Here is a 9,987-nt window from a genome sequence, read left to right on the forward strand (position 1 = left end):
CAAACCACATTTTATAGGTTCATATTTCCCCTGAATAGATTTAATTAAAAATAAGCAACCAAACTCATGCATATTGAGGATTTCCAAGTGAACATTTTCTTATAAAACTGTATAGAATTTTAGAAGGCTGAGTCTAAACTCATAAAATTGGGGACCCCTGGGTGGCGCAGCGGTTTAGTGCCTACCTTTGGCCCAGGGCGCGATCCTGGAGACCTGGGATTGAATCCCACATCGGGCTCCCGGTGCATGGAGCCTGCTTCTCCCTCTGCCTATGTCTCTGCCTCTCTCTCTCTCTCTGTGACTATGATAAATAAATAAAAATTAAAAAAAATTAAAAAAAAATTAAAAAAAAAATAAACTCATAAAATTGGAATATAAGAAAAGAAACAATTTATTAAACTACAGGTCTAAACTTGAGTCTCTGTCCATGACGGCACTATCTAGCCTCACATTCCTGGCATTCAGTGTATCTCTCTGGGGCTCAGCTTTTTCCTCTATCAAAAAGAAAAACATTATTTACCTGCATGAGTTTTGTAAAAGTGATAGTTGTTATTATTATTTCAATATCAAATTTTAATCCAAGAAAGTATTGGAAGGTGCTAGAGAACTATGTGAACTCAAAAATAATAATAATACTATATTAGGTTTAAAACAGGTCATAGTTAAAATTTTTTTAATTTACTTCCCTAAAATATCATTCAACTACTTTTGTACAAGATGATTTTTCTGAACTATTATATATCAATACATACTAAGAAATCAATTAAGATACTTCTAATCTGGGAATGCCTGGGTGGCTTGGTGGTTGAGTGCCTGCCTTCAGCTCAGGGTATGATCCCAGAGTCCTGGGATTGAGTCTCGCATCAGGATCCCTGTATGGAGGTTGCTTCTCCTCCCTCTGCCTATGTCTCTGCCTCTCTCTGTGTCTCTCATGAATAAATACAAATTAAAAAGTCTTTTTAAAAAAAGATACTTCTAATCTGGACAAGACAGTGTAAAATGGTTTTTCCCTGCATTTCTCCTCTAAGGACAACTATATACCCTGGAAATGGTACAAGACACAACCAAAGAACTCTGAAGGGTGGTAAGAAGGACACCGGGACTGGGGGAAAAAACACAGCAGCAGCAAGGCATCTGGTTTTCCCCACCCAACAGAAGAAAGCCACCCAGATCCAGCATTTCCCAAATCCTAAACTGGCAACAGAAGGCAGGTCGTTTCTCCCCCAACAGAATTCCCTTTGACAAAAGCAGGGAAGTTTGATACTACTAGAAAAGAGAGTCAGTTGGAAACCCTGCCAGATATAAACAGCCAGGAGAGGTACTCTCACTTCCCACGAGGCCTGAAACTCCCCATGTCTACCAAGAGATGACCTACAGGGCAACCAGAGATGGCAAAAGAGCCAGTAAACAGCAGGTGGCCTGGTCCAGGAAGCCTCATTGTTTCAGCTGTACCCACACTTACTCCCCTGCCCAGTAATAGGGAATGGGCAGCTAGAACTGGGAAAATGGATGTAGCCACAACAAGCAGCTTGGTCCAGGGAGTCTTTGCTTCAATGGGACCAGATTCTTCCTCTCTGAAAGAGGCTCTGGGTTGGTTTAGTGGGGCAAAGGACCAGCTCTAACAAGGGGCTCAGTCTGAGAAGCACCTAAGTCTCTGTAGGCACAAGACTTTCTTCTGCCATCCAGAAATACCAGGCAGCAGACAACCTCCATAGGGCAGTCCCACTACGCCCTCCCTGCTGAGAGATACCTGGCAGCCAGGACTAAGGAAACTCCTTCCACCCTGAGGCAACACCAACAGGAAACAGCCTGGAGCCACTCTATCAATAGCTGAATCAGATTGATCAAAATAATACCACAAAGGCTCTGATAATTAAAATGACATTGGTACCGTAGCCTACAAATATAGGCCAAGCCTCATGTGCTAAATCATTCCACTAAAATTAAGAAAAACTGTTACAGATTTTACAACCGTTACAGATACAACCCAGTTTCTCCTAACATGAGAGACAAAATGTCTAGGATACAATAAAAATCACCCATTGTAGCAAGAACCAAGAAAATATAACTTGAATAAAAAAAGAGTCAACCGATGCCAACACCAAAATAAATCATATGTTGGAATTAGCTGATAAGACTTTTAAGGCAGCTGTCATATAAAAATATTTCAACAGACAATTACAAAAACCTTGAAACAAATTAAAAAATAGGAAACCTCAACAAAGAAGTAGAAGTCATAAAAATAAACCAAATTGAAATTGTAAAACTAAAAAATATAATAACAGGGTAAAAAAATCTTGGATGGGCTCAATTGTAGAGATAACCAAGAATAATGTGAGTGAATGATATAATTGGTGCAATCTGAAAAATAAAAAATAAGCAGAAACAACAGCAACAAAAATGAGCAGAGACTCAGGGATCTGTGAAATATGACAAAAGGCCCAATATTTGTATCATTGGAATCCCAGAAGAAGAGGAGAAAGAAATTTTTTTTAAGTTTGTTTGTTTACTTATTTATTTATTTATTTATTTATTTATTTTAAATTTTTTAAAAGATTTTATTTTATTAATTTATTACAGACAGAGAGAGAGAAAGAGAGAGGCAGAGACACAGGCAGAGGGATAAGCAGACTCCATGCAAGGAGCCCGATGTGGGACTCGATCCCGGATCTCCAAGATCACAACCTGGACTGAAGGTGGTGATAAACCACTGAGCCACTGAGGCTGCCCTATTTATTTATTTTTGTATATTTTTTATCGGAGTTCAATTTGCCAACATATAGCATAACACCCAGTGCTCATCCCATCAAGTGCCCCCCCCCAATGCGCATCACCCAGTCACTCCAGACCCCCACCCACCTCCCCATCTGCTACCCCTTGTTCATTTCCCAGAGTTAGGAGTCTCTCATGTTCTGTCTCCCTCTCTGATATTCCAACTCATTGTCTCTCCTTTCCCCCTTTATTCCCCTTCACTATTTTTTATATTCCTCAAATGAATGAGACCATGTAATGTTTGTCCTTCTCCAACTGACTTACTTCACTCAGCATAATACCCTCCAGTTCCATCCATGTCAAAGCAAATGGTGGGTATTCGTCGTTTCTAATGGCTGAGTAATATTCCATTGTATACAGAGACCACATCTTCTTTATCCATCATCTTTCGATGGACACCAAGGCTCCTTCCACAGTTTGGCTACTGTGGCCATTGCTGCTATAAACATCGGGGTGCAGGTGTCCCGGCGTTTCATTGCATCTGTATCTTTGGGGTAAATCCCCAGCAGTGCAGTTGCTGGGTCATGGGGTAGCTCTATTTTTAACTCTTTTTTTTTTTATTTTTTTATTTTTAACTCTTTGAGGAACCTCCACACAGTTTTCCAGAGTGGCTGCACCAGTTCACATTCCCACCAACAGTACAAGAAGGTTCCCCTTTCTCCGCATTCTCTCCAGCATTTGTTGTTTCCTGTCTTGTCAATTTTCACCATCCTCACTGGTATGAGGTGGTATCTCATTGTGGTTTTGATTTGCATTTCCCTGAAGGCAGGTGATGAGGAGCATTTTCTCATGTGCTTGTTGGCCATGTCTATGTCTTCCTTGGTGAAGTGTCTGTTCATGTCTTCTGCCCATTTTATGATTGGATTGTTTGTTTCTTTGGTGTTGAGTTTAAGAAGTTCTTTATAGATCTTGGAAACTAGCCCTTTATCTGATATGTCATTTGCACATATCTTCTCCCATCCTGTAGGTTGTCTTTTAGTTTTGTTGACTGTATCCTTTGCTGTGCAAAAGCTTCTTATCTTGATGAAGTCCCAATAGTTCCTTTTTGCTTTTGTTTCTTTTGCCTTCCTGGATGTATCTTGCAAGAAGTTACTGTGGCCGAGTTCAAAAAGGGTGTTGCCTGTGTTCTCCTCTAGGATTTTGATGGAATCTTGTCTCACATTTAGATCTTTCATCCATTTTGAGTTTATCTTTGTGTCTGGTGCAAGAGAGTGGTCTAGTTTCATTCTTCTGCATGTGGATGTCCAATTTTCCCAGCACCATTTATTGAAGAGACTGTCTTTCTTCCAATGGATAGTCTTTCCTGCTTTGTCGAATATTAGTTGACCATAGAGTTGAGGGCCCATTTCTGGATTCTCTATTCTTTTCCATTGATCTATGTGTCTGTTTTTGTGCTAGCACCACTGTCTTAATGATCACAGCTTTGTAGTACAGCTTGAAATCCAGCATTGTGATGCCCCTGGCTCTGGTTTTCTTTTTCAATATTCCCCTGGCTATTTGGGGTCTTTTCTGATTCCACACAAATCTTAAGATGATTTGTTCCAGCTCTCTGAAGAAAGTCCGTGGTATTTTGATAAGGATTGCATTGAACATGTAAATTGCCCTGGGTAGCATTGACATTTTCACGATATTAATTCTGCCAATCCATGAGCATGGAATATTTTTCCATCTCTTTGTGTCTTCCTCAATTTCTTTCAGAAGTGTTCTGTAGTTTTTAGAGTATAGATCCTTTACCTCCTTGGTTAGGTTTGTTCCTAGGTATCTTATGCTTTTGGGTGCAATAGTAAATGGGATTGACTCTTTAATTTCTCTTTCTTCAGTCTCATTGTTAGTGTATAGAAATGCCACTGATTTCTGGGCATTGATTTTGTATCCTGCCACACTGCCAAATTGCTGTATAAGTTCTAGCAATCTTGGGGTGGAGTCTTTTGAGTTTTCTATGTCATCTGTGACAAGGGAGAGTTCGACTTCTTCTTTGCCAATTGGAATGCCTTTTATTTATTTTTGTTGTCTGATTGCTGAGGCTAGGACTTCTAATACAATGTTGAATAGCAGTGGTGAGAGTGGACATCCCTGTCGTGTTCCTGATCTTAGGGGAAAGGCTCCCCGTGTTTCCCCATTGAGAATGATATTTGGTGTGGGCTTTTCGTAGATGGCTTTTAAGATACTGTGGAATGTTCCCTCTATCTGTACATTCTGGAGAGTTTTGATCAGGAATGGATGGTGTATTTTGTCAAATGCTTCCTCTGAATTGATTGAGAGGATCATATGGTTCTTGTTTTTTCCTTTGTTGATATGATCTATCACATTGATTGCTTTATAAGTGTTGAACCAGCCTTTCATCCTGGGGATAAATCCCACTTGGTCATGGCGAATAATCTTAATGTACTGTTGGATCCTATTGGCTAGTATCTCGTTGATAATTTTTGCATCTGTGTTCTTCAGGGATATTGGTCTATAATTCTCCTTTTTGTTGGAGTATTTGTGTGGCTTTGGAATTAAGGTGATGCTGACTTCACAAAACGAGTTTGGATGTGTCCCGTCCCTTTCTATCCTGCAGAACAGCTTTAGTAGAATAGGTAGTGTTTCTTCATTAAACGTTTGATAGAATTCCCCTGGGAAGCCCTCTGGCCCTGGACTATTGTGTCTTGGGAGGTTTTGGATGACTGCTTCAATTTCCTCCTTGGTTATCAGCCTGTTTTCTATTTCTTCCTGTTCCAGTTTTGGTAGTTTGTGGTTTCTCAGAAATGTATCCATTTCTTCTAGTTTGCCTAATTTATTGGTGTATAGCTGCTTGGTGTAGGTTTTATTTGTTGTTCTTTCTTCAGTTCCTTTAGGTGTGAGTTTAGCTTGTGTATTTGAGTTTTTTCCAATTTTTTGAGGGATGCTTATATTGTGAAGTATTTCCCTGTTAGGACTGCTTTTGCTGTATCCTAAAGATTTTGAACAGTTGGATCTTCATTTTCATTAGTTTCCAGGAATCTTTTTAATTCTCTAATTTCCTGGTTGACCCATTCATCTTTTAGCAAGATGCTCTTTAATCTCCACGTGTTTAGGTTTCTTCCAAATTTCTTCTTGTGATTGAGTTCTAGTATCAAAGCATTATGGTCTGAAAATATGCAGAGGATAATCCCAATCTTTTGGTATTGGAAGAAATAGGATTTGTGACCCAGTATGTGGTCAATTCTGGAGAAAATTACATGTGCACTTGAGAAGAATGTGTATTCAGTTGCATTCAGATGCAAAGTCAGCCACAGTGTGGTTGCACTCTCCCCCCAGATGCTCCTCCTCTATTAGTGACCCCAGGAATCTGGAGGGTTCCCTGCCCCTCCTGCGATCCTGCTCGGTTTCCCTGCTGAGCGCCTTTCCATCCGGGAAGAATCTGGTGCAGATTTTTTAAAGTCCCCGCTTCCCCTGAGCTGAGCTTTCCTGATCCAGGGGCTCTCACCACTCCCCTTAGCCTGGCTCCTTGCAGGTCTTTTTTATTTTATTTTTTCCACCTTCCTACCTTGTTAGAAGTAAAAGCCCTTTTCTTTGAAGTGTTCTAGCTGTTCTCTCTTTACATCTCAGGTCAAATTTGTAGGCGTTCAGCGTAGTTTGAAAATTATCCAGGTAAGTTGTGGGGCCCGGTGAGTTGAAGACCCTACTCCTCTGCCATCTTGCCCCGTCCCGCGCCTCCAGAAGAAAGAAATTGGGACTGAAAGAACATTAAACAAAAACAATGGCTGAAAACTTCCCAAATTTGATTAAAGACAAACTTAAAATAAGAAGCTGAACAAGTTTTACATAGGGAAGCCCAAAGAAATCCATATCAAGACACATCATAATTAAGCTTTTGAAAACTAAAAAAAAGGAAAAAAAATATTGGAAATAGCCAAGATGGATGGAACATTATCCATATGGAACATGAATTTGGAGTGGATTTCTCATCTCATCTGTGGAGTCCAGAGGAAAGTGGCACAATATTTTCTAAGTGCTGAAGGAAAAAGACAGCAGTTACTAATATTATAATACCTGGCAAAACTATCCTTTAAGAATAAAGAGGACATCAAACATTCTAAAACAAAACTAAATTTGCCACTAGCAGAGCTATCCTACAGATTGGCTAAATGAAGTTCTTCAAACAGAAAGGAAACAATAAAAAGGAATGATGGAACGTCAGGTAGGGAGAAGGAGCAGTGGGAAGAGAGGAAATAGGGGTACATACAATAAGCCATTCTTTTTCTCCTAAGTTTTAAAAATCACATATGATATTGAAACAAAAATTATAACACCATCTCATATTCAAGTCAATGATATTTAAAAGTGGGACCTAGGGATCCCTGGGTGGCGCAGCGGTTTGGCGCCTGTCTTTGGCCCAGGGCGCGATCCTGGAGACCCGGGATTGAATCCCACGTTGGGCTCCCAGTGCATGGAGCCTGCTTCTCCATCTGCCTGTGTCTTTGCCTCTCTCTCTCTCTCTCTGTGACTATCATAAATAAATAAAAATTTTAAAAAATAAAATAAAAATAAAAAGTGGGACCTAAATGGAAGTGAGACTTCCACACTTATCTTAAACTGGTGAAATGTTGATGTCAGTGGCCTGTTGTAAGTCATACATATGTGTTTAAATACACCAAACAACGACTGTGAAAACGATACTCTCAAACACATTTCATATAAATCAAGGTGGAATCTTAAAAAATATCCCTACAACCCCATGGTAAAGCAAGAAAAGAATAACCCAGAAATGGGAACCAGAAGAAATAAGTAGTAAGCAAATAAAATAGCAGATTGTAACTCTATCATATCAATAATTATCTTAAATGTAAATGATCTAAATACAACAATCAAAAGACAGATAGGCAGAATGGTCGCAAAAATATAACTTGAACTATGTACATGCTTTTACAAGAAAGGATTAACATACCAGCCCTGATATTGTTATCCTTAAAAGAATTAGCATGTAAGACTGGCCCCTCCTGATGTCTGGGAACCTGATTTTCTCTAATAAGAATGTCTCTATGTGCCCAAACTATGTAAACAGTATGTCTATACTGAACACTTGGTTTTTTTGGGGGGAGGAAGGAACTCTGGAATTTTAGTAGATGCCCAGCAGAAATGCTTACATGACCAGTTGCCAATAAGAAAAACTGGGTGATGAGTCTCTAAGGAGGTTCCATGGTAGAAAACTCTCCACACTTGTTATCATAACAGGTTGCCTGAGGAATTGAGCTCTCAGTGTGTGATTCCACAGGGAGAGGACTCTTCCTCAAGAGCTGCACCTGATTTTCTCTGGATTTTACTCCATGCAACGTTCCCTTTGCTGAATAAATCCTTCACTCTAATATGTCATAGCTGTGAATCTGACAATATGCTGAATCTTGTGAATACTGCTAACAAATCATCACACAAGGGTATGATGTTGAGAAACCCTGACACAAGCTGCTTATGAGAAATGACTTCAAATTCAACAAGATAAGTAATTTGAAAGTAAAAATCTCTCTCTCTAAACGTGTGTGTGTATATATATATATATATATATACACACTCACACACACAAACATAAAGCAAGAATAGCAGGACTGGCTATATTAACATAATAAAGTAGATTTCCAAGCAAAAAAAAAATAGAGAAAGAGGGTCATTACATATTGATGAAAGAATTAATATACCAGGAAGTCATATGATCCTAAATATAGACACATCTACCATTGGGAGAAACTGGGCAAAATGTTCAAAAATCTATGTTTTTCTTGTAACTGCGTGCAAATATACAATTATCTCAATAAAAGTTTTAATTAAAACTAGAAAATAAAAGTTAATCAGTCCAGAAGGCTTGATATGAAAAACATTCTGGGTTGAAAGTCATTGTTCACTTAGTGCCACGAAGGAATAACTTCATTCATTGTCTTATAAGAACAATGATGCAGGGTTTACCTGCAATAGGTTTGTCCCCCAAACCCATTCCCCCAAATTTAGGATATCCTATGTATCTAAGTTTTAATAATTTTTCATTCACTGTTTGATTCAGGACTCTCTAATGTGAAAATATTTAACTTAGATTTTATTGTATTAATATTATTATTATTGATAATTTTCTCTGACCTTTCTAATAGCTGATTTTTTTATCTTTTATCTTTTCTGTCATATTTTTACTAAAGTTTATTTTTATGTCTTATATTCAGGGAGATTTCTTCAAATGTATCTTTTTTCTCTTTTTATATTTTGCTTTTAATTTCCAGAAAACTTATTTTGTAGCTATTTCTTTTTTATAGTATTTTTCTTAATGGATGTAATACACACATGTATGTATATGTATATATAAATGTATAGTTTTTTTCTCCCTCTCTCTCTCTGAAGATTTTAATTAGAATTTTGGTTCGTGTTACTTAGTTTTATTTTATTTTTATTTTTTTCTGTTTCCTCCTTTCTCCCTCAGAATTGTTTTTCTTTTGTTTATTTTGGTCTTTGTCTTTCATGTTAGAGTCTTATGTGGGGACAGACTATTAATTATTCATATTTAAGTGAGCCAAATAAAAGTTGATTTGCAGCTGTGTATACTTGCATGAATTATGTCACCTAGAGGATGTATCTTTTGGGTGAGGGTCTGGTACATGGTCATTTTGCTGAGGAACCCTTCAGTGCAAGAATAAGAATGGAGGCACTAATGCCTATTATTTCTGACCAAGTAAGTCATCCCTAACATGTGGTTTTATTTAAGGCAATGAAACTTTATTTTAGATTGTCCCATTAATAGGGTGAAATTGTAGACAGGCAGGGACAACCAGTCCTATGACCTTGCAGTCCACCCTACTCTGCACTCCTGCCCTTGTAGCCTCTCAGGCAGTTTAGCTAGCTCATCAGTTACAACCACTTTTGCTTGTCAACTAAATTATGGCTTTCTCATGTCCTCAGTCAATACTGTGTCTGCTGTTTTCTGTCTTCTAGAAATGTACTAACATTTCTCATTTTTTTCATGGCCCCCATTTGGTATTCTTTATTGTATGATTTATACTAGTTACTCTTTTACCATTGTTTTAATGATGTGTCAAGATAAAGAGGAAATATGCATTTGTGTTGTCGGCAATTTTCAAACATTAGTCACCATTAAAATTGTCTTGACATAAAAATATAACTGTTGTACATTTTACCAATAGTAATTTAAAAATCAATAAAAGTTTCTCTTTACCCCAGAAATATAATCAAAAACTAAAGCCATAATTAGATTTTGCC

The sequence above is a fragment of the Canis lupus genome, chromosome 20 (genome assembly GCF_048164855.1).
Source record: "Canis lupus baileyi chromosome 20, mCanLup2.hap1, whole genome shotgun sequence".
Taxonomy (NCBI): domain Eukaryota; kingdom Metazoa; phylum Chordata; class Mammalia; order Carnivora; family Canidae; genus Canis; species Canis lupus.